Source organism: Furipterus horrens, unplaced genomic scaffold, assembly GCF_987537825.1.
Source record: "Furipterus horrens unplaced genomic scaffold, mFurHor1.1.pri manual_scaffold_3, whole genome shotgun sequence".
Classification (NCBI taxonomy): Eukaryota; Metazoa; Chordata; class Mammalia; order Chiroptera; family Furipteridae; genus Furipterus; species Furipterus horrens.
Genome location: NW_028327173.1, coordinates 189,258,407 through 189,284,148, shown reverse-complemented (window position 1 = coordinate 189,284,148; position 25,742 = coordinate 189,258,407). Strand labels below are relative to the sequence as shown.

The 25,742-nt window shown below is 40.3% G+C and overlaps 2 protein-coding genes, 1 long non-coding RNA gene and 1 pseudogene across 10 annotated transcripts in view; 1 reads left to right on the top strand and 3 right to left on the bottom strand.

Moving 5' to 3' along the window:
• RBM25 (RNA binding motif protein 25) overlaps positions 1-10,248 on the bottom strand; it is a 56,160-nt gene extending 45,912 nt beyond the window's left edge. For 2 of the 6 annotated variants that reach the window (XM_090271096.1, XM_090271098.1), the window contains exons 1-3: positions 3,479-3,542; positions 2,032-2,096; positions 1,051-1,182 (exon numbers count right to left, since the gene is read on the bottom strand). The gene's annotated coding sequence lies outside the window, so the exon portion shown is untranslated. Of the gene's footprint in view, positions 1-1,050; positions 1,183-2,031; positions 2,097-2,620; positions 2,671-3,478; positions 3,585-10,059 lie in introns of those variants that run through there. The other 4 variants (XM_090271097.1, XM_090271095.1, XM_090271099.1 and 1 more) reach the window with 4 other exon arrangements.
• Positions 10,249-11,562: 1,314 nt separating this feature from the next.
• On the bottom strand, positions 11,563-24,282 carry LOC150017004 (uncharacterized). Of its 3 annotated transcripts, XR_016510084.1 has the most exons (6): positions 23,969-24,282; positions 23,609-23,692; positions 22,665-22,899; positions 21,257-21,413; positions 12,258-12,427; positions 11,563-11,777 (listed from the first exon to the last, which is right to left on the bottom strand). It is a non-coding gene; the product is annotated as an uncharacterized LOC150017004 (long non-coding RNA). The 3 variants fall into 3 exon arrangements; XR_016510086.1 differs by lacking the exon at positions 22,665-22,899; XR_016510085.1 differs by lacking the exons at positions 21,257-21,413; positions 22,665-22,899.
• Positions 18,482-19,165, bottom strand: LOC150017005 (large ribosomal subunit protein uL11 pseudogene; annotated as a pseudogene).
• Positions 24,283-24,462: 180 nt separating the features above from the next.
• The window catches only part of ZFYVE1 (zinc finger FYVE-type containing 1), a 47,197-nt gene continuing 45,917 nt past the window's right edge, over positions 24,463-25,742 (top strand). The window contains exon 1 of the mRNA XM_090271094.1: positions 24,463-24,762. The gene's annotated coding sequence lies outside the window, so the exon portion shown is untranslated. The remainder of the gene's footprint in view (positions 24,763-25,742) is intronic.

Genomic DNA, 25,742 nt, shown 5'->3' with positions numbered 1-25,742 from the left:
AGTTGGGTGCAGTGTCCTCCCAATATGCCAAGGTTGTAGGTTCAATCCCAGGCCAGGGCACATACAAGAAGCAACCAATGAATGCATAAATAAGTGGAACAACAAATTGATGTTTCTCTCCCTCCATCCCTTCCTTCCTTTCTTGCTCCTCCCACATTCTCTCTCTAAACATCAGTAATTTTTTAAAAAGTCTTAATTTTTCCTTTCCCCCCTTTTTTATACGCAGGAGAGCAGGAGGCAGCATGTGAGGTCAGAGCCGGTGTCTGGCCCAGGCCAAGCACCTACTCAAAAGTAGCCTGAGTTCCCCCTCGGAAGGGGGGCCACAGATGTCATATTTTTTATTAAACTTAAAAGCAAACTCCTTAACCATTCTTGAATGAAACTCAATAAATAAATGAATGAATGAAATTCAAGAATCAGATGCTAGCATTTGATTATTAAAAACACAAGAACAGCCCTGGCTGGTGTGGCTCAGTGGACTGAGTGTTGGCCTGCAAACCAAAAGGTTGCTGGTTCAATTTCCAGTCATGGCACATGCCTGGAGTACAAGCCAGGTCCCTAGTTGGGGGCATGCAAGAGACAACCAGTCTGATGTTTCTCTCACTCTTTCACCCTCCCACCCCTCTCTAAAAAAATAAATTATTAAAACACAAGAACACATTGAACTGTTTCATCTGGTTTGTGATATTACTATTCAATACCTTAAAGAAACTTATTTTTACTTTTACTTAAAGGAATATCTAAAACTTTTCCTCCCCTCAAATTTTATATTCTCCTCAACATATTCAACTGTTCACATCTATTTGAAAGAGTAGAAAAACATTAGGATGTCCTAGGTACCAATTTTAAAAAGCAACCAAAATAAGTGGGTTGATCTATTATCAGTGATGCCACTAAAAGCAGTGATCTGATCAACAGCATATATTTCTGCGGGACACTAGGAAAAATTCCCCCACCTATACTCTGCAATTGAAGGAGTTCAGAGTTATTAGAAGCTTTAAAAAATGTTTGTCTCTACTATTTTCTTTTTTTATACGTTGTTTTACTCACCCTTCAGAAGAAGGAAGATAAAAAGTGCATGTCTTCCACTTTCTCGCCCCTAATCCCAACAGTTTGGTATATATCGTTGTATTCTTCTAAGTATCTTTCTATACACAAACTAATATAATATCACTTGTTTTTCTGCAAATATAATCATACTACATTGTTATGTGCATTTCTCCCTCTTTATCATTAACATCTCTTTAGGTCAGTTCATAAAGTTCCATTCTTTGTAAGGCAGTAAACTATAATACAGATATACAATAATTATGCTAGCAACATTAATGGTTGGCTCTACATTTTACCGTTTATAAATAACGTTGAACATGACAAACAGGACATGTAACTCTATACAACCTGTGCAAGTAATTGTATAATACAGATTAACTGTATGCACCCACACTTCAGCTACAAATCATCCTCTGAAACTAGAGTACAAATTTATATTCCCACCATCCTCACTACTGCTAGACTAAATCAGTGTTTAAATTATAACAATCTGACAGGCAAAAGAATACTCTTGTTTCAGTTTGCATTTCCCTAATCACTAATGAGGTTGAGTATCTTTTTACCTGTTTATTAGACATTTCTTTAAAAGCCTTAGAAAAGTATGTCCTCTGCACTCATAGCTATTTTTCCTCAGGTTATTCTTCTGATTTCATTAAGTCAGTGTATAAAATATTCTATAAAATCTAAACTTCAATTTCAGAAAGCACAATATACTTAAAATATTTAGAAGGCTTTACAGGTAAAATAAATTCCTAGTATGATTACATATTACTTAGCAAATAAAATACTGGAAATGCTTTAAAATAGTAAGTAGGTATCAGCATAAATTAAAAAGGGAAAATGCAACTAATTTAAGACTGTAAATGTGTTATATTTCTAAATAATCCATCTGTAATACTTTTGTCCAAAAATAAAAACAAATATTCTATAAGGCAAGAGTGTATCTCCTTTTAACACAGAGAGGGCTACTATCCTACTTACAGAAGCTCTTGTATTTTAATGCTCTATCTCAGCACTTTTCCTAGGAGGGCAGTTGGTATTAATGCCTGTTGAATAAATGAATGAATCAGTAAACAAATGAACTTGAGGACCTCATTAAACAAATATATAAAGAAGCCCCCATGTGTCAGGTATTATGTTAACAATGACCCAGTGCCTAACCTCACAACAGTTATAAAGATGGGCCATGAATTCCTCTTTAGAATCACTTTTTTCTAAGCATTAGATATAAATGTTATTTCTTATAATACCTCAGTTTTTGGTATTTAAAAAGCATTTCATGGTTTTTAAATGTATAATTCATTTCGTTAAGAGTTAACCAGAATATAAGTTTAATTTTAGTTTATGCCAATATACCCATTCCATTCACGGCTAACTTTTCTATAAAATATTTCCCTTTTACTTTGAATTGTTCAAAACTTGCTTGTTCATAGGCTGAACTTCAAAAGTGGAGATAATCTGAATAAAATAATGGCCCTTTTATAGAAGTTCAAAAAACAAACATTTCTGGTGATCTCTGATAAATAGTGTTCATTTTAAACATCCCAAAATTAGAGTCTCAATCACTTACTTCAACATAAAGTTGTCTTTTCTTTATATCCTCACCAGAGAACAAGCATACTGATTTTAAAGGGGAAGGGAGGGAGAGAGAGAGGGAGAGAAACACCAATGTGAGGGAGAAACACGGATCAGTTAGTTGCCTCTCCTACACTCCCCAACCAGGGACCAAACTGGCAACCTCTCAGTTTAAAGAAAGATGCTCCAACCAGCTGAGCCACACCAGCCAGGGCTCAACATAAAGTTTTATATATTTTGACATATATGAAAATGATTAAGAAAAGCTTTTATAACCATAAGCAAAGTTTATCAGGTTTTACCTATAGTTGGTAATTGTAATACTCTAAGTTAAGAGTTACTCTGTAGAATGAAGTTGGGAAGACAACTGGTGAGTGCTTCATATTAAATACAGTTGTCAGGTCTTTTCAAGGTGACATCTGAACAAAGACTTGAAAAAGGTTGAGGCAGGAAGTCCTATTAATATTTTGGGGCAATAGCCTTGCAAGCAAAGAAAACAGCAAATCCAAACAGCCAGAGGTGGGTTTTGAGGGTCTGCAGAAGGAAGAGCAAGGCCAACAGCTGGAGCAGAGTATGCAAGGAAAGTCAGAGATAAATGCTGACCGATATTTGGGGAGGGGCGTCAGAGAAAATAGGGCTTTGTGGGTCACTGTAAAGATTTTGGAAAACATTTAAAGATTTTTTATTTGATTTATATGTTAACAGTGTTCCTGGCCACTGTGTTAAGATAACACTGGAGAACAAAGGTTGAAGCTAAACACTACTGCAGCCCTGGTTGTGTTGCTCACTTGGTTGGAGCACCATCCTGTACACCAAAAGGTTGCGTGTTGGATTCCCAGTTAAGGGCACATACCTTGGTTGCAGGTTCGATCCTCAGTCGGGGCACGTATGGGAGGCAACCGATTGATGTTTCTCTCTCACATCGAAGTCTCTCTGCCTCGCTCTCCGTTCCTCTCTCTCTAAAATTAATAAACATATCCTCAGGTAAGGATTAAAAAAAGAAAAAACACTACTGCAATAATCCCGACGAGAGAGGGTGGTCTGGAACAGGTGGTGTGGGAAAGTGGTAACAAGTTGTTAGATTCTGGATATATGAAGGCAGCCAACTGCTAAGGGAATGTGTGTGGGATTTAAGAAAAAGATGGATGGAGAGGTTATTGTTTTTAGACTGAAAAGATTCAAATTGCATTTTTAAATTACTTTAATAGTAGGGCTTCACTTTTAGAAGATTCAAAGTATTTTTACCTATTAAGTATTAAAAAGTAAAACTTCCGGCCAGAATGGAGGTGTAAATAGACACACTTTGTCTCCTTGCACAACCATGAGAAGGATCACAACTAACCTCAAAAGAAAAAACAACCAGAATTACCATAACATCGAACTGAATGAAGTCCAACAAAGATATAAAGAAGTAACACTCATCCACACAGGTAGGAAGGGTATATGGGGAGTTGGGGAGAAAGGACACAGTGGGGCAGCAAGGCAGTGGCTATGGCTGGCTGGCTGAATGAGCAGTCACACATTATAAAAACTGGGAGGGGCACCTGTAGAGGGATCCCAGTCCCAGGCCAGGCCAAGCAGCTCACAGTTGCAGCTCATGGTTCCAGCGCCAAGAAAATAAAGGCTCATTGCTTCTAGCTGTGAAAAGCAGTGGGGGTTGAGGTGTTGGAAGAAACTGCCCATGTCTCAGGAGTTTGTTTAGAGGACCCTCAGAGTCCTAGACGATCTGCAAACCCACCCACTCCGGGAACCACTGCCATGGCAGCAGCTAGAGGGGCGCCAGTCCCATTAGGAAGGTGGGATAAGTGACTAGAAAAGGGACGAGCACTGAGCAAGTGGCACTGTTACCTCTCTGACCCCTCCTCCACATACAGTGCCACAACATGGTGAAACAGGTCACCCCTCACTAATGAATACCTAAAGCTCTGCCCCTTACAACGTAACAGGTGCGACAGCTCTACCTAAGACACGGGGGAAAACACAGGAGCCTCTCAAGTTGAGAAGACAGAGAAGTATTGCCCAAAGGAGGGAACAGATCAAGGTTCCAGTGGGAGAACTAAGCAATGAGGAGATAGCCAACCTAAGAGATGCAGAGTTCAAAACACTGGTGATAAAGATGCTCACAGAAATGACTGAGTATAGCAAACACATAAAGGAAGAAGTGAAGGCTACACTAAGTGAAATGAAGAAAAATCCACATGAAACCAATGGTGAAGGGAAGGAAGCCGGGGTTCAAATTAACAATTTAGAACAGAAAGAGAGAAACAGTCAACCAGTACAGAATGAAGAAACAAGAATTGAAAAAAGACAAGGAGGCTTAGGAACCTCTGAGACAAATTTAAATGTGCCAACATCCAAATCAGAAGGGTGCCAGAAGGAGAAAAGGAAGAGGAAGAAACTGAAATCTTATGTGAAAAAATAATGAAGGAAAACTTACCTAATTTGGTGAAGGAAAGTGATATACAAGTCCAGGAAGCAAAAAGGGTACCAAAAAAGCTAGACCCAAAAAGGACCATCAAGACACATCATAATTAAAATGCCAAAGGTTTAAGATAAAAAGAGAATCTTAAAAGCAACAAGAGAAAAGCAGAAAGTTACCAACAAAGGAGTTTCCGTAAGACTATCGGCTAATTTCTCAAAAGAAAATTTGCAGGCAAGAAAGGACTGGCAGGAAGTATTCAAAGTGATGAAAAGCAAGGACCTACAACCAAGATTACTCTATCCAGCAAAGCTATCATTTAGAATAAAAGAGCAGATAAAGTGCTTCCCAGACAAGGTAAAGCTAAAGAAGTTTATCATCACCAAGACCTTATTATATGAAATGGTGAAGGGACACATTTAAGAAAAAGATAAAAATCATGAACATTAAAATGACAACAAACTCATAACTATCAACAAATTAATCTAAAACTGAAACACAAACAAACTAAGCAAACAACTAGAACAGGAACAGAACCATAGATATGGAGATCATATGGAGGGTTGTCAGTGGGGAAGGGAAAGGGGGAGAATGGGGGGAAAGGTGCAGGGATCAAAAAACTTAACTGGTAGGTATGAAATAAAAAGGAGGACGTTAAGAACAGTATAGGAGCCCTGGCTGGAGTGGCACAGTGGACTGAGCACCAGGCTGCAAATCAAAAGGTCACAGGTTTGATTCCCAGTCAGGGCACATGCCTGGGTTGCAGCCCAGGTTCCCAAATTGGGTGAGTGGAAGAGGCAACCAATTAATGAATCTCTCCCACATTCATGTTTGTCTCCCTTTTGTTCTCCCTCCCTTCCTCTCTCTCAAAAAAAAAAAAAAGAATAGTAACATAAAAAATGGATATGAACTAAGGGAGGGGGCACTGTTGGGAGGAAGGGAGGTACCAGATGAAGGGGCAAATGAGAAAAAATTGGGGTGACTGTAATAGCATAATCAATAAAGTGTACCTAAAAAAAAATAAAGAAGGGATTGGCAAGTATTCAAGTAATGAAAAGCACAGACCCAGAGCCAAGATTATTCTATCTAGCAAAGCTATCATTCAGAATGGAAGGGCAGATAAAGTGCTTCTCAGACAAGGTAAAGCTAAAGGAGTTCATCACCACCAAGACCTTGTTACATGAAATGTTAAAAGGACTTATTTAAGAAAAAGAAGATCAAAACTATGAACATTAAAATGACAACAAACTCACAACTATCAACAAATGAATCTAAAAACCAAAAACAAACTAAGCAAACAACTACAACAGGAGCAGAATCATAGATCTGGAGACCATAAGGAGAGTTATCAGCTGGGAGGGGTAGAATGGGGGAAAAGGTGAAGGGATTAAGAAGCAAAATGGGTAGAAACAAATAGACAGGGGATGTTAAGAATAGCATAGTTGATGGAGAAGCCAAAGAACTTACAAGCACGGCCCATGGTCATGTAAGAGGGGTGGGGTTGCTGGAGGAAAGGGGGGTACTGGGCAAAGGGGAAAAAATTGGGACAACTGTAATAGCATAATCAATAAAATATACTTTTAAAAAAAGGTAACAAAAAGAAAGAACCTATGATGGACATGTTCCCTATCTCTAGTGTGGCAATGGTCATATTGGTTTATGCATTTGTCAAAATTTGCTGAAATTAAAATGGGTGCATTTTATTCTACGTAAATTTTATCTCAACAAATTTGGTCTCCCCTCTCAAAAAAAAAAAAAAAAAAAAAAAAACCCCAAACTTCTAAATAAGATTTATCTCAACCACTCAACATATGCATGCATTCTGCTTTTCTTTTTCACCTTACTCTTTTAAATCACTCTTTTCCTGAACTCCTGAGAATACCATTACTGCTTATACACATTCCACCATCACAGATTTATCCCAATAGAAACAAAATAACCCCATCAGGACACTGTGTGCCAAATTTCTGAAATGGTAAAAAGCAAATGAACCAACAGACTCTCCTCAGCAAATACTCCTATACAATTTTTCATTCACTCAATAAATACATAGCTCCAATTATGTGCCAGGTTCTTTTCTAAGTATTCCTTTTATTAGTTCTGAAAGAGCAAATTTTAAATTACTCATACAGTCAGTCCAGTGGTTCTACAATAAATATAAAGAATTAGTGTAGCATGCAGCATTTCCTGCTCTACTTATAACCTGGCAAGATAGAATGGACTGACAGAACTGCCCCAGCCTAAGCAAAGCAAGCCCTGCAAAATGTCATTTCTCAAACTGAATTTCCACAGACCTGGAGTCTTCAGAAACTATTCCTAGGAAAAAGTGTTCCATGTGCAAAGAAGAATGGGAAATGCTTAACCAAAATTTTCTTCTACAGGAAAGCTTTTCATATGAATGAAGGTGTTTTGAGTCTCCCAAAAGGGAGCTGATCATTTTCTGAGATTTCCACTTTGCTATCTGTAAACAGGAAAGAGGAATCCTTGGTGGTAACGGTTGCACAACTCCGCACATTTACTAAAAATCATTGAATTGTAACTTTACAATGAGTGAATTTTATGTCAATTACACTTTAATAAAGCTGCTATTTTAAAAAAATAAATACCAATTCAGGATATTTCAGGCAAAATAAAGACATGTAGATTAGATAATATTGTATCCATATTAATTTCCTGTTTTTGATCTACTATTAAATAAAACAATGTCCTTGCTTTTAGGAAATACATATTTAGGGGCTAAGAAACATCACATATGCAACTTACTAGCAAAACATTTTAGGAGAAAACCATAGAGAAAATGGGGAGAGGATAGAGCAAATTGGTGAAATGTTAACATTTGTGTAATCTGGGTAGAAGATATTTGAGAATTCTTTGTGCTACTCCTTTTTTTTGAAGTTTGAAATTATGTCAAAATAAAAGTTTGAAAAAGCAGTGTCACTAATTTTGCTTAGTGGAAATGGTTTTTATTTTCAAATTTTAAAAAAGTAGGAAAAAAGCTTTTCAAAAATCTTGACTGACAGTGGTAATGTCAAAGACTATCAAGAGATTTAAAAGTACACAGAATATTTTTGCAAAACCTTAAAGAGTCAATGATTACATTTGCTTCCAAAGTTTTAAAAGTTAATATAATGTCCCCCTAAATCATGTATAATAAAGTATATAGCTTATCTGTGGACAAAATAGTAACCTGAAAATCCCAAACTTATATTAGATCTGAAGTAGTTACCCAAAGTTAAAACGGATTTTTAAAACATATTAAAAGCCTTAACACAGTGGAATAAAAAGATAAGCCACAAAATAAACCTAGTCAAACTGCCATTAATATATGGTGCCTATATGCAACAGCAGGACAATCATTTTCTTCATAAAAGTGCTTTGATTCCCTAGGAAAAAAAAAAGAAAGACATCCACTCTGGGGACCAAAAACGTAAATTTGTAACTCCAAAAAGATGAATTATTTAATAAAAATAGCAACTAACATTTTCATTTACTTTCATTTACAAAAGCCTTCAATATATATTATTTTTTAATCTGCCAAATTACCTTCTATAGATATACTTATGTTCCTTTTACAGATGAAAAAGCTAACTAACTTGCCCAAGGGAAGAAACACAATGAGTGGGTGGGAACCCCAAGGTCCCCACAATCCTCAAATTACAGATCCAAGGGCTGTTTTCACTGTCACAATGCCTCTTTCTAGTAATAACATACCAATGAGGAATTTCATATTAAGGATGAACTTTGACTTTAAAAGTCTATTCACAGTACACTGGAAGAAATGTTACAATCAGGGGTTAGGCAGTTGTACATCACTAAACAGTCTTAAATAACAATGTCAGTTAAGACAGACGAAACACTGTACTGTTTGGGTACTGCACTAAGGATTTTATATACATTTTTCTCAATTAGCTTCCAATCCCAATAACCTAAAAGGTGAATACTATTACAATCCTTATTTTACAGATGTAAACAAAGGCTTTAATAAAAGTTAAAATTAGAATAGTATAGTATCTACTTGATTCATGAGTAACTGATGACCAACCAAATGCCTCTCAAGGTTTCTGAATGTTTTTGAAAACAATCTTTTAAAAATTAAAGCTCCCAAGACAATAAAAAAATGTTGTTTGTATACTCATAGTACTTCACACTATTAAGTCCAATCTCTTCCCTCCTTTTGATCCGCTTCAAAATGGCTTTACCATGGCAATATAAATCCATATTACGTAACTTAAAAATAATCTTCATACTCTTTCAAAAAGCGTATATAAAAAGTAGTACTGAAGACCAAAGAAGGGAGAAAGCAGTAACACATTTTCACGTGGAGCTTTGGTCACTGCCTAGAATGAATGGAGATCTAGCATACTGCGACCTCCAACGGAGGAAGGGGGCAGGATCACAATACTCATCACAATCTTAGACAAGCAAACTAGGAGGGTGCTAAAAGAAAAAAAAGGTGGGCATTAGCTACATTTGGGGGGCGGAGGGGAGCGGCAGTTCGCTCAGGGGCGGGCTCTAAATGACCAAAGAGGAAGGGAAAGAAATCCGCCGGCGGCCAGCCCCTCTCTAAAAAGGGGAGCGTTGGCTGTCTTCTAGGCCAAGGGAGTCCTAGGCCCGGAAAGCCTACCGTAGGGCTCCGCAGGCTCGGGTTAGAAAGGGGTCTCCGAGAATGGCTCCCCAAAGGCAGGCCGACCGTTTTGTGGCAAACGTCGATCCCAGAAGGAGCCGACCGGATTCACTGCGACCGACCGTGAAAGGAAAAGGGAAAGTGGGCGACAATGCAAAGAGGAAAGCACTGGCCATAAGTAGGTCTGGCCTCCACGGGCTCCTGCTGGGCCCACTGGTTTGGGAGACATTAGAGAAATGAGGAAACCCAAGCCTCGTGCCTGTCCCCTCCCCCACCCAGCTCCCCTCTATACCCCAGTCCCACCCCGGCCCTTTTGGAGCCTCCCCGGCTTTTCCTTCCTTCCCCAGTCGAGGTACCCGATTACCACACGCGTTCACCGACGTGAACTCACCCGCCGCAGAGGAAACGGTACTGTCTTCGAAGCCTTTCGGGCTCCAGGTTACGAGAAGGATCCACCGGTTCGAGGTTTCTGGGCGCCGCTCGCCGGGAGACTGGTTCCAAAGCGACTACTCGCACAGGCCGCGACGCAAACACCGCCGCGCTGCGCGGGGAGCTTCTGGAGGTCTTCCTCTTGCCCGGCGTGCACTGCGGCCCGGGGAGTGGAAAGGAGCACCATAGAGAAGAACGCATATAGATAGCCTTCACGGTTGGCCCTCAGTCACCACGCCCCGGCGAGTAACCATAGAGAAGGAGCGCCGAGTGAGGACTAGAAAGGCTCGAGCTGTAAATTACTACCCACCCTGCCATTTTTGATTGGAGCTGATTGAATCTTGTGACTACGCGACGCCATCTTGAGGTCAAGGTTCTGGCTGTGCACTACGCGGGGGTTAGGGCGCTTCTAACTTTTTGTAGTTTGTTTCTGGGATTAGATTGATGTTTGAGGTTCGATGGACTGATAGCTAGGCCCCGACCCAGCACCTCAGTAGAACCCCAAGGACTGATCTTTCCCTAGGAAACAACTACTCTTTGATACCAAAACTAGCTGTGTGGGTTGTTTTGTTTTTGTTTAAGAGTACACACACAAAAGCTTATGCTCACTGTAGGGCCAAAGAGATAGCTAAGTATTTGAAATACCTAAACCGACCTGTTGAAAACAGTTAACACAGCTTTCATTCTGTAATGTAAACATGCTATAAAGAACTTTGCTAATTAGATCAATAGAAATAAGCTAATCGCGAATAACTATTCAATTTATGTACTTCTTGGTTAGTATCTATTTACAGGCCTTTTTTCCCCCCAATTGCTTGCTTCTCAAAAGGCTTATAATTTATTCAATATGAAGTTATTGTCTCCATAAGCGACTGGTGCTGGGTTAAGTGCCGGATGTCTGGTAAATGCGATTGAGATTTTATTATAGTCTGGAGGTCACTATAAAATTAAAACATACCTAAACATACCTATATGCATTTCCTATTTAATTTTACTCTATAGCACGAATCACAATCTACTATATATTTGTTCTTATTTTATGGTCTGTCTGCTCCTACCCCACTAGAATGTAAACATGAGAGGTGCAGAAATTGTTCATTGTTGTGTCCTTAGTGCTTAGAACAGGTGCTCAGTAAATCTTTGTTGAATAAAAAATTATTACACATGATGCGGACCAACAGAAAATAAAATGCAGTGGGAAACTAATGGGAAAGGCTGTTACCATTACTACCATTGTAAAATTTTATCTATAGTTCTGCTTGCTAGGTTTCCTTACCATTGAGGAGTGCTAATAACACCTACTTCCCAGAACTACTACGAGAACTAAGTTAACTAATGTATGTGAAAGTACTTTGTTCAGTAAAGTGCTAGTCAAATGCTAATTACTTTTGCAAATGAAAAGAGCAATTTGCACCTTTTTTTTTTTTCACCACCAGAGGCATATAACACAAATCCTCTCTGGTTATCCTGTATCCCTTTATGGTGTTAGAAACAATGTACATGAGTCCACATGTTACTCATATAATAAAATAAAACATCCCTGGCAGGTGTGGCTCAGTTGATTGGGCATCATCCAGGTCAGGGCACATGCCTGCGTTGTGGGTTCAGTCCTTAGTAGGAGCATGTGCAGGAGACTGGATTGTAGTTGCTCTCTTGCATAGTTTTCTCCTTCCCCTCCCTCTAGAATCAGAAAGAAAAAAAAATTTTTTTAATAAGTAAATAAAACCTTAATGGAGAGATAAGTTATCTCAAGAATTTGCTAACTTTCCTGTAGTATGCATTTGTTGTTTATTATGGCCTAACATTTATTCCCATTTTTGGTAATGGCACTCCAAATTTCTTAAGAAATCATCCACTACTTCAGATATTTGTCATTTGAATAGGAAGCCCCAACTCTAGCCAGGCTCCCTAGGACACAGAGATGGATTTTATAACCTTATAACTATTTCCTTTTTGGAGGGAGCAAAGGTGATGAGACTGGAAAAGAACATACAAGTTAGCTTCAGTGGTTTTGGTAATGTTCTAGTTCATAAATTCAGTGTTGGTTTTACTGGTTTTCCTTTTATTATTATGTTTCATAATTACATACACATTACATATATTTTTAAAGTAGCAAATAGTATATAAATTTTAAATTAAAATAAATTATGCAGCCCTAACCATTGTGGCTCAGCTGGTTGGCCGTTGTGGGTTCAATTCCTGATTAGGGCACATGCCTGGGTTACAGGCTCAGTCCCTGGTCAGGCGCATGTGAAGGGCAACCAATCAATGTTTCTCTTTTGCATCCATGTTTCTCTTCCTCTTCCCTGTATTTTTTTCCTCCCTTCTCTCTAAAATAAACAAAAAAATAAATACAAATTATGCAACCATATTTACTTATAGAAATGACTTTATTTCCCTTTTCAAATTTACATAAATGGCATCAGTTATTCAACTTTCACTTACTAATAGGCCTGGGGTGTTTCTTTTTTTGTTTTGTTTTGTTTTTTGTATGTTAAATCTATACATAGAAATCTACCTCATTTAAAAAACTGTCCTACCTCATTTTAAAAGCTGCTGCATTGTATTCCATAATATGGTTGCATCATAATGAATGAACTAGAAAATTTTCAGAAGCAAGTAACAGACAACCCAACTGAAACTGGCTTAAACAGTAAGGAATATATTGGCTCATCCAGCAGAAAGACTAGATACGCTGCTCTTCAGGGTTGGCCTCATTAATTTTATCAAAAAACAGATTTTTCCTGTCTTGCTTTTTTTCCTATTTCTCTTGTTCTACTACAATGTGCACATCATTCTAAGGCTGACTCCACTTATGGTCATATAGGATAGCTACATTGAGCCTACATGCTTTTTATTTTTATTTTTAAAAATTTTCTTTCTATTACAGTTGTCCCATTTTCCCCCCATTGCTTTCCTCTACCACCCCCCAACCCCAAGCCTACATGCTTTTTAATTCATGGGAAAGAATGAGTGGATTTTAGCTCTCCCAGAAGATCAAGGGAGAACTTTCCAGAAGCCCCAGGAACCTGAATTGAATCACACATTAAATTGAATTTCTTGCTCATGCCTGAAACAATCATTGTCAAAGTAGATGCATTTAGTCTTAGTCAGGTCTGTCCTTTGAGCTAAGGGTAAGGTAAGTTTCTCTGAAATCCAAGGTCTGTGCTGAGGAGAGATGGATATTGAACAAAATTAGAATTCTGTTAGAAAAGAGAAAGGGGGAAATGGATACTGAGAAGGCAACCATCATCCACTATACAGTTTATTTAATCATTCCTTTATTCACAGACATTCGTTTCCAATTTGTACACATTTAAACAATTACATAATTACCATCTTATACATGTTTCCTTTGAAATACGTTTCCATAATTCTCAAGGACAGATATCTAGGAGTGGAAAGGTAAGATGGAAGGGTATTCCTATTTCTAAATTGGAATGGATACTACCAAATAGCTCTTCAAAAGGGCTATGCCAACTACATTTCTACAGTCTAAACTGTACATATATATACACATCACTCTAATGAGAGACAGTAACATTTAATTTAGTCTAACTTTCATTTTTATGACTTCCCCTAGTAAAGGTATCTCTCCTACAGTAGTTATCTGAACTTGTTCTCCACCAATCCAATTAAACTACATCTATCTTTTTGCTAAGTCCAATAGACATTTTTCAGTTTTTATCTTATTTACTTCTTTAGCATGTAATACTTCTGACCACTACATTTTTGACAAATCCTCTTTCTTTGTCTTTTGTGTCCCACACTCTTCCTCCTTCCATTTTGCTTCCTCCTCAAACTCCTTAGGAACCTATCTTATGCTCATGTCTTAAAATGTTGGTTTTCCTCAGGGCCCTGTAGCAGGCCTTTCCTCTTACTCTAAGTGATTCCACAGCTGACTCATCTACTCTTAGGGCATAAACAACCATTAATTCCCAGATCTACATCTTGAGCCTAGATCACTTGAGCTCCCTCCTCTTTTTGGTCAGTTACCTACTGAGTATCTGCACTGTGATATTCCTTGGGCACTTCAACCCAACATGAGCTAGTTCTATGCTCATTGTCTCCCCTGTTTTTTTTCTTCTAAGACACAGAGAGAGAGAGAGAGAGACAGACAGACAGAGAGAGAGAGAGAGAGAGAGAGAGAGAGAGAAAGAGAGAGAGAGAGAGAGAGAGATTGAGATTTGTTCTTCCACTTATTTATGCTTTCATTGTTGATTCTTGTATGTACCCTGACCAGGGCTCAAAGTTTCAACCTTGGCATGTTGGGATGATGCTCAAACCAACTGAACTACTCAGCCAGGGCTGGGATTTTTTGGAAGTAAAATGTATGTGAAATTCACCGTTGTAAACAATTAAGTGTATAATTCAGTGGCTTTTAGTACATATACTGTATTCACAATATTGTTCAACAATCACTACTAATTTCAGAACATTTTCATCACCCCTATAAACTCTGCACACACATTTGATCAGTCACCCCTATTTCCCACTCCCCACAGCCCCTGGCTGTGGTTACTAATTATTAGTGGTTACTAATTATTTTCTGTTTTCATGGATTTGCCTATTCTGGGCACTTCTTATAAATAAATTCATAGAATATGTAGCCCTTTGTGTCTGGCTTCTTTCACTTGGCATGTTTTTAAGGTTCACTCATTGTGTACCATGGCACAGTCAGCACTTCACTCTTATTTATGGCTGAATGATAAGCTGTTGTATGGGTATGACACATTTTATTTATTCATTCATCAATTATATTTTATCCACTCATCAACTAATGGACATTGGAATTGTTTCCACCGTGAATAATGGCACTATGGACATTTGAGTACAAGTTGTTGTTTGATAATATACTTCAATTCTCTTGGATATCATACTAAGAGTGTAATTGTGGATCACATAATAGTTCTATGTTTAACTTTTTAAGGAACTGCCAAACTGTTTTCTCATTTTTAAAAAGATTTTCTTTATTTATTTTTAGAAAGAGGGGAAGGGGGAGAGAGAGGGAAAGAAACATTGATGTGAAAGAGAAGATTAACTGGTTGCCTCTCATCTGTGCCTTGACCTATGTGCCTCATCCAGGGATGGAACCTGCAACCCAAGCATGTGTTCTGGCCAGGAATCAAACCAGCGACCTTTTGCTTTGTGGGATGACACCCAACCAACTTGAGTCACACCAGTCAGGGGGACCAAACTATTTTCCATAGCAGCTGCACCATTTCATATTCCCACCAGCAAAGTCTGAGGATTCCACATCTCTGCCAGAATACCAAACAGGTATTCTGTTTTTTTTGTTTGTTTGTTTTCCTAATTATACGTGTCCTTTTGGGTGTGATTGACAGTTTTTTGGGGTTTTCTTTTGCAATTCTTTAATGACTAATAATGTTGAACTTATTATTTTTTTTAAGATTTTATTTATTTTTAGAGAGGGGAGAAGGGAGGGAGAGAAGCATCCATGTGTGGTTGCTTCTTGCATGCCCCCAGCTGGGGCTCTGGCCTGCAAGCTAGGCATGTGTCTTGACTGGGAATTGAACTGGGGACCTTTTGTTTGCAGGCCAGTGCTCAATCCACTGAGCCACACCAGGCAAGGCAAGAGTTTTTATATATTCTGAATATTAGGCCCTTATCAAATCTATGATTTGCAAATATTTTTCCCATTCTGTGGGTTGTCTTTTCACTTTTTAATTTATTTTAATAATTTTTTATTTTCTAATTACAGTTAACACACAATATTATACTAGTTTCAAGTATACAACCCAGTGATTAGATATTTATATAACTTAGGAAGTTATCACCCTGATAAATCTAGTACCCATCTGCCATCATACATAGTTATTACAGTATTACTGACTATAACCCTGGCTGGTTTGGCTCAGTGGATTGAGCGTCGGCCTGCGAGCTAAGTGTCGCTGGTTCGATCTTCCAGTCAGGGCACATCAGAGAAGGAAAACTCTGACTCCAAAAAACCTCCGCTGCCTTGCGGCATACCTCTTCAGGGGAAAGGCTAAGGGAGTAAACCCCGACAGAAAATCCGGAGCCGGAGTCCCTAAGGCGGTTCGACGTTGTAGTCAACACCGGCAACTCCTGCGGCGCACCTGAAGCCAAGCTGTATTGACTCCGTCTTTCCCTTGGACCCTTCAGCTGCGAAGAGAGGGGGGGGTCTGCTGCATGGGCAACAGCAGACCCTCCATATCACCCTGCCCAGGCTCTGTAGCTTCAGCTTCACTGGAGAGGACACTCCAGCGTCATCACAAGATGTCGATTCAACACGGGAGGAGACAGATACCGTGTCACTCCCGAGTTGGACTGCACAGCCATTCTCGGCGGTGCAGATAGACTCTTAAGAAGCTACACCATCGTCTCTCGAGACGGACGGCTGCCGATGACTGACTATATCCTCTTTGCTATACTTTACTTCCCCTATTTTGTAACTACCAATTTGTACTTCTTAATCCCTTCACTTTTTTACCCAGTCCCCTACCCACTCTCCCCTCTGGCAACTGTCAAAATGTTCTCTGTATCTATGAGTTTGTTTCTATTTGTTCATTAATTTTGTTCTTTAGATTTCATATAAAAGTGAAATCATATGGTGTTTGTCTCGTAGACGGGCCAGGTTGTAGAGCTTGCCATCGGATCTGGTGTGAATGAAGACACCCTCGCTGCAGTCCTTAAAGGCATATTGGAGGAGCATGGAGAAGAAGATTCCGAACAGCGTAGGCGCGAGGACGCAGCCCTGCTTTACTCCGCTGCTGACTGGGAAGGCCTCAGAGGTTGTGCCGTTGTAGGACACCATGCTGCGCATGTTGTCGTGAAAGGACATGACCACAGCAAGCAGATGTGGTGGACAGCCAATCTTCCGTAGCAAGCTGAAGAGTCCGCTTCGACTGACCAGATCAAACGCCTTCGTGAGGTCAATAAAGGCGAGGTAGAGTGGTTTATGCTGCTCGTGACACTTCTCCTGCAGCTGGCGTAGGGAGAAGATCATGTCCACTGTTGAGCGGCCAGCTCTGAAGCCACACTGGGACTCTGGGTAGACGTGGGAAGCAAGGGTCTGCAGGCGGGCAAGAGCGACCCGGGCGAATACTTTGCCGACGACGCTGAGGAGAGAGATGCCCCGGTAGTTGTTGCAGTCGCTGCGGTCTCCTTTGTTCTTGTACATGGTGATAATGTTGGCGTCTCTCATATCCTGGGGGATGTAACCCTCCTTCCAGCAGAGACAGAGCCAAGACCAAAGTCAAAGAGGTGCTCATCCGTGAGATGCTCTTCGCCGACGATGCAGCTTTGACATCACACTCCGAAGAGGGACTCCAACAGCTAGTCACTTGCCTTTCCCACGCATGCAAGGAGTTCGGACTAGCCATCAGCCTGACGAAGACGAATGTTATGGCTCAAGGCACGGGGACTCCCCCATGCATCACCATCGACGGATACACCCTGGAGGTTGTCAACGACTTCACTTACCTCGGGTCCACCATCTCGAGCTCTCTGTCAGTCGACTTGGAGGTCAACCGGAGAATCGCCAGGGCAGCCACAGTTATGGCCAGACTGAACCGGCGAGCGTGGAACAATTCCAGCCTCACTGAGAAAACCAGACTGCGCATCTACCAAGCCTGCGTACTCAGCACTCTCCTCTATGGCAGCGAGACGTGGACCACCTACGCAAGGCACGAAAGGAAACTCAACAGCTTCCACATGAGGTGCCTGCGACGCGTCCTGCATGTCGCCTGGCAGGATAAGGTCCCCAACACCGAGGTGCTGAAGCGAGCCAATATGAGCAGTTTGCATGCAGTTCTTAGCGAGAGACGCCTCAGGTGGCTCGGCCATGTCAAAAGAATGGATGCAGGCCGTATTCCCAAAGACCTCCTCTACGGCGAGCTAGCAGAAGGCAAGAGGATGACAGGGCGCCCAAAACTGCGGTTCAAAGACATCTGCAAAAAGGACATGACACAATGCTCCATCAATCTCAACACATGGGAAGTTCAAGCAGACGACCGCCTAGCCTGGAGGCTCGCGGTCAGGCAAGGTACGTCACACGCGGAGGCTGCGCGCAACGAGGAGGCGGTCCAGAAAAGATCGAGGCAGAAGCAGCGTCAGCAGCAGCAACAACAGCCATCTGCCTTCACCTGTACCAAGTGCGGCAGGGATTGTCACTCCCGAATCGGACTGCACAGCCATTCTCGGCGGTGCAGATAGACTCTCAAGAAGCTACGCCATCGTCTCTCGAGACGGACGGCTGCCGACGACGACGACGACGGATGGTGTTTGTCTCTCTGTGTGTGACTTATTTCACTCAGCACAATATCCTCTAGGTCCATCCATGTTGTTAAAAATGGCAAGATTTCTTTTTTTTTTTTTGGTTGTCAAATGATCTTTAATCGAAATATTTTCCTTTGTAGTTCTTAACTCACCAGGCATTCCACTGCACCACTGCTGATGTCATCTATGATGTCGTAAGGGTGGCAGCCATCAACACTGCAGCCCACAGACTGGGCAGTCCCCAGGATCTCATTAATGGTTCCAGAGAGTTCAGTGCCGCATATGTTGGGCAATATTGACAATCTCATCAAAAGTGATATTTCCACTGTGCTTAATGTTTTTTTGCTTCTTTCTGTCTCATGGTGGCTCTTTGAGGGTTTTGATGATCAGGACAGAAGCAGAAGGCACTATCTCATTCTGGGCCTGTCTGTTCTGAATGGTCAGTTTCACTGTAACCCTCAGACCCTTCCAGTCACCGGTTGCTTTGGTGATGTCATCACCAACCTTTTTTGGAGACAGGCCCAGGTGGCCGATCTTGGGGGCCAGGGCAGACATAGCACCCACTTCCCTGCCGGTGCACCGCAGGTATACAACTTTGATCTCATTGGGGTCGAACTTTGGCAGCATGGTGGAAGCGGCTGGTGTCGGATGAACCCGGATTTGGGATGACCAAAGATAGTTGCACCTTCATCTCCTCTGAGCTGAAAGCCGAAAGGATTTCATTCTTTTTATGGCTGAGTAATATTCCATTGTGTATATATGCCATATCTTTTTTATATTTTAATTAAAAAATGTATTTATTGATTTTAGAAAAGGGAGAGAGAGAGAATATGGAAGAAACATTAATTTGCTATTCCACTTATTTGTGCATTCATTGGTTGATTCTTTTACGTGCCCTGACTGGGGATTGAACCTGCAATCTTGGTGCACCAGGATGACGCTCTAACCAACTGAGCTATGGGGCCACAGCCCTCATCTTCTTTAGCCATTCATCTGTGGATGGACACTTAGGTTGCTTCCTTATCTTGGCTGTCGTAAATAATGCTGCAGTGAACATATGGATGTGTATGTCTTTTTTAATTTTATTTTTTTACATGTCTTTTTAATTTAGTGTTTTAGGGCCCTGGGTGGGTAGGTCAGTTGTTTAAAGAATTGATTGTCATGATATGCCAAAGTTACAGGTTTGATCCCTGCTCAGGGCATATACAAGAATCAATCAATGAATGCATAAATAAGCAGAACAACAAATTGATGTTTCTCTATCTCTCTAAAATCAATAAATAAAAAAATTTAAATTAGCATTTTGGGTTTCTTTGGATAAATACTCAGAAGTGAAATTGTTGGGTCCTTCTTTGTTGCTTTAGCCTTTGTTTTAAAGTCATTTTGTGTGATATAAGTATTGCTACCCCAGCTTTCTTTTTTCATTTTCTTTTTTAAAAATCCTCATCCAATAATATGTTCATTGATTTTAGAGAGAGAGGAAAAGAGAGAGAAAGAGAAATTTTGACATGAGAAACATTGATCAGGTGCCTCCTGTAAGCACTTGGATCAGGAACCAAACCCTCAACTTTTTGGTGTATGGGACAACATTCCAACCAAGTGAGCCACCCAGCCAGGGCTTCATTTCCATTTTCATAAAATATCTTTTTCCATTCCTTTACTTTCAGTCCGTGAAACAAGGTGAATCTCTTGTAAACAGCCTATGTATGGGTCTTGTTTTCTTGGCCATTCAGCCACCCTGTGTCTTTTGGTTGGAGCATTTAATCCATTTGCATTTAAAGTAATTGTTGATAGATACATACCTATTGCCATTTTTAATTCATGTTCTTTAATTTTTTTTTTTTCTTCTTAAAGAAAACCCTTTAACATTTCTTGTAATACTGGTTTGGTGGTGGCCTTTCACTTTCTTTATAGTGTCCTTTGAAGCACAAAAATTTTTAATTTTAATGACATCCACTTTATTTTTTTGATTGTGCTTTTGGTGTCATATTTAAGAAACTGTTAACCTAATCTAAAGTGTCTCTGTCTGTCTGTTTAGGCTGCTGTAAGAGAATACCACAGATTGAGTAGTTTTTAAACAGCAGAAATGTATTGCTCATAGTTCTGGAGACTAGGTCGAAGATCAAGGTGCCAGCATGGTCAGGTGAGGGCCCTTTTCCAGGTCTTGGACTTACTGTATCCTCATATGGCAGAAGGGGCTAGGGAGTTCTGTGGGATCCCATTCATGAGAGTTCCACCTTCATAACCCAATCACTTCTCAAAGGCCCCACCTACTAATATCATCTTTGAGATTTAGAATTTCAACATATGGATTTGGAGAGAACACAAACATTCAGACCTTAGCACATGGTCATGAGGATTTACCCCTTCATTTTTTCTAAAAGTTTTATAGTTTTGGCCCTGGCCAGGTGGCTCAGTTGGTTGGAGCATTGTCCTGTACACCAAAAGTTTGCTAGTTTGATTCCTGACCAGGGCACACATTTGGTTGTGGGTTCCATCCCTGGTTGGGGTGCATACAGGAAACAACCAACAGATGTTTCTCTCTCACATTGATATTTCTTTCTCTCTCTTCCCCTCTCTATCAAATAAATTTTAAATAAAGTATCCTTATGTGAGGATTAAAATCAATCAATCAGTAAATAGAAGTTTCATAGTTTGGCTCTATACATTTAGATCTTGGATTCATCTGAGTTAATTTTTGTATATGTTGTGATATAGGGGCCCAAATTCACTCCTTTTCTTGTGTATATCCAGTTATCCCAGCACCAGTTGTTGAAAAGACTATTCTTTACCCCATTGAATAGTCTTGAAACCCTTGTCAAAAATCAATTGACCATAAATGGATGGGTTTAATTATGAACTCTCAATTGTATTTCATTGATTTATATGTTTATCCTTACCGCAGTACAACACTGTTTTTGATCACTCTAGCTTTGTAATAAATTTTGAAATCAGGAAGTGTGAGTCCTTCAACTTTGTTCTTTGTAAGATTGTTTCAACATTGTCATTCAGGGTTCCTTGCAATTCCACATCAATTTTAAGATCAACTGTCCATTTCTACAAAAAAGAAAATTAGTTGTAGAAAATCCAATAAATCTGTAGCTCAATTACAATCGTAACAATATTAAGTCTTTCAATGTAAAAACACAGGATGTCTTTCCATTTAATTTCTTTCAGTAATGTTTTTAAATGTTTTTTTTAATTAAAGTGCAGTTGACATACAATATGTTATTAGTTTCAGGTGCACAACATAGTGATTCTACACTTACATATCTTATGATGTGATCACCATGATAAATCTAGTAACCATATGTCACCATACAAAGTTTTTACAATATTATTGACTGTTCCTTTCTTTTGTAATGTGGCTCCTAATATGGCAAACAGGTCATTCTACTGAAAATACCAAAACATGTTGGTAAAATATTGAAGAGTCAACAAGAAGATAAAGAATTATCAGACCAAAATCTAGGTGAAGGCAGGATCCAAAGAGTAAGTAGCACAGTGATGTCACTTTTACCCTAGGGCATTTACCTTACTTGTCAAGTGTAGCTTGGTTTTTCTATTCTTCAGGGGGCAAGTGGGATAAACTAGAACCCCAAAGTGCTCCAGTTTCAATGTAAGGGTGAATTGCAAGTAAACACACCCCCACCCAACAGACTGGAAAGAAAATTGTCTTGGAAGGGGGAAATTTCAGGAAGCTGTAGAGGGAGCCCTGAACCCATAAAACAGCCCTCACAGGGATATGCAACCCAAATATACATTTCCTAATGGTTAAAAAAATACCAAACAATGAATATAGTAGTTTAAAATGGTCCCTCCTGGCAGAATTGAAAGCAAATCCTCTCTGGAGGAATTAACCTATATCCTAGGCCTCAAAAATTTTTCAGAAATAATTTTCCAAGGAAAATCCAGCTCATATTAAAAAAAATAAGCACACATACACAAAACAAAAATGAGTAAAAACAAACAACAGAAGCAGATCTGATAATTCCAATTATCTGTTAAAAAATAAAAATAAACTAGTTTTGGTCCTGGCTGAGTAGCTCAGTTGGTTAGAGCATTGTCTTAATATACCAAGGTTGAGGGTTTGATCCCTGGTTGAGGCACATGCAAGAATCACCAAAGACTGCATAAATAAGTGGAATAACAAATTAACAAATGCATATTTCTCTTTCTCCCTTCCTCCTTCCCTCTCTAAAATCAATAAATTTAAAGAAAAACTAGTTTTTAAAAAATGTTATTGACATATTGCCCTTTCTTAGTAAAAAATTTCAAGAGTTTAAACATATTTAAAGGAAGTCTTACCTTAGTACACTCTTTGGAGGCAACCATTTTCCAGTTTAAAATATACTTTTAAATGGGTAGTTTTTGGCCCTGGCTGGTGTGACTCAGTGGATTGAGTGCTGATCTTCAAACCAAAGCATTGCTGATTTAATTCCCAGTCGGGTCACATGCCTGGGTTGCAGGCCAGGTCCCCAGTTGGGGACTGGCTTGCAAGAGGCAACCACACTTCAATGCTTCTCTCCCTCTCTTTCTTCCTCTAAAAATAAATTTTAAAAATCTTTAAAAAAAAAAAAAGGATAGTTTTGGCTTTAAAAAGGATTAAGTACAGTTTTGTTTCCAGGATATGTTAATATCCTCATTTTATAATTACTAAGCAAATTATTAGGGCCACAAAAAGTTATAGTAGTTGTCTTAGGAACAGAATCCTCCAGGGGAATTTTACAGCAGACTAGCCAGTCTCAAGAGCCTAACTGAAGACCTGTTATTTTAACTTTCTTTCTAAAGTTTCTCCTTTCCTCTTTCCCCTTAAAAACGTTGAAGTTTTAAAGTGCTATAGATAGCTTAGTTCTTAATATCCTAGTTTGTGATATGGCATAGGACAAAATTATTCAGTCATGTTGTGCAGTTAGTCCAATGATTGGCTATCTGCCCCGTCTTGAAAACACAGTTTTCAGCAATATAACCCTCATACGTGCTCACTCATTATTGTGTAAGTTTGGTTTTTACTGTTGGTCTAATTATGTACCTTGAAACATAAGGTAAAAGAGTATGTGACTAAATCAGGCGATGCGTTCTTGTCGGAGCTTTGTCAATAATTTGCTGCATGACCTTCACAAGTCACTCAACCTTAGTATTCTCTCCTGGGTAACAGTTATCAAGATATAATCATAGAATGTTAGAACTGGCAGATTTCAGACTTTACACAGTACAATCTCTTCATTTCATGGAAAGGTTGGGTGACTTACCCATGAGCGTTCTAGGACAACCTTCCAGTCTTCGGCATCTCAGATCAGTGCTCTTTTCTTTACATCAGACTTTCTTTCAGTGTTCTTTTAAGATTCAAGCAAACAAAAAACCCAAAACTGAAAACACTAAACAAATACATGGACTTTCACATGAAGCCAGATAATACTGTTAACCATTAGCCTGCACTGTAGCCTGAAAGCTTATATGAAAATGCCTCGTACACTCCGTTTAACTTAGATTATTTAAAATTCAGAAACTACGTAAGTAAAGGTCAGAAAAATAAAGGGTAGGAAAAAAACTAATGGTTGGCTTGGCGAATACCCGTAAAAGGAAAATAAAACTCACCCAAGAGTACTTACATTCTCTTCGTAAAAGAAAAATAAAACTCACACAAGAGTACTTATATTCTCTTATTAAGTCTTTGTTTTTTTCCTCATTTGTACAAGGTGGAATTAGGGAAGTGGAGGGTGCCTGTTTTTACATGTTTCTGAAGGAATGGTGGGCAATAGGGGTTACTTGAAATAGAAGTACCTCGCCTATACTACACATTACATCAGTTCTCTAACTTAAAGCCATTCCTGCGGGGCCACTACCGAAACAACGCTCTGAAACCAGCGGAAACCACAGTCAAGCCAAATACTCCAACTCCTGAAACGTTTGGTGGCTTGCCTGCACCACCTCCTAGCAAGAGCAATCTCTTCGGTACTGGGAGTTGTAGTCCTTCAGGGCCTTCACTTCCGGGTTGTGGGGACGGATGCGCCTCCGGAGAACTACATTTCCCAGGAAGCTGTGCGTACATTTCTCCGCCTTCGCCGGTGTCGGACTCCACCCTCTCCCACTCTTCCCTCCCAGGACTGCACTGCTCATGCCTTCCTGTTAGTCTGAGCTGGGTGAAGTTCACTGCGATCAGCTGATCCCAACTGACAACAGGAGAGGAGGAAGCCCGAGAGGCAGCGAAGGAGGAGGGGGGCGGAGATGGAGATGAGGATGGATCTACCGGTGCCCTGAGGAGCAGCCCCCGCCGCCACCGGCGCCCCGCGGTCCCCAAACGCCGCCTGACTGCGGCCGAGCCGCCCCGTGGTGGGGTCCCCAAGCCACCGCGGGCGTAGAGGGAAGGGCACGGCCCTGTGCAGGGCGAGCGATAGTGCTGGAGGTTCGGCTGCCCCCAAGAGGGGGGGGGGTGGCGGGTGCGGCTGTGGTGGGGGTGGGGTGGCATAAACAATGGATTTGGCTCTGGCCTCTGCCAGTGCTTGTGGTGGGTTTTGGGGGACCTTCTTTGTTCTGAGACTCTGCTCCTACCCCTCGGGTTGTGGTGGTGTTGCCCGGGAGAAAGGAAGGGTGAGGAATCCCCGGTTGGGGAGAGATGTCGAGGTGTAGGGGGCAGAGTGGGCAGATTGTTTGCTTTGCCTGGCGGGCGGTAAGTTGTTCTTCGGGAGGCTGATTTTATATTTTTCTCAATTGTGACAGGTTTTGATTTTTGTTTCCGTGTGGGACCTGGTTGGGCACGTCTGAGGTTAGGGTGTAAATAAGGTCTCTTAGTCACTCCCTTCCTTGTTTATCTAAAAATAAGATTGATAGATTGGTTACTGTGGAGGAGGAGCAGGGAACATCTGCAAGGAGGCCTTTGCATTTCGTTGGGACATTAGAACGGGTGTCAAGGCTAAGGGGAGTTAGGGATGTAACAGTAGAAGTGACAAAAGCCCCTTTACCTTTTTTTTTTTAAGTTATTTTTAAGTTTCTGAGTAACAGAGAGAAAAACTGTTTCAACTCACTGCAGGTCTAGCTTTTCGGTGGGCCCTAGTGGAGGAATTCTGTCTCCTGTTGCTCCCTTTTTTTGCAGTTAGAGAAGGAACAAAGGAAGTACAGTAATTGTTTTTTATTGTTTTCAAACATGAAATGGGGACTCTTGTTTCCAGGTTTAGAGTCATTAATAGGCATCTGTCTAGAGCTGAAACAACTCTAAGACTTCGATGGAGCTAAAGTTTATTATTATTATCGTTTTTTAAAAGCTTTTTCCAGGCTTCTTTCTTCACCTCTTCCAATTGTAGAGTGCACATGGGGGTGCAGGAGGTTGTTCCTCCAAGGACTTTTTGCTTAATGATTTTTATTCTTAATTTCATTACTGAACAGGAT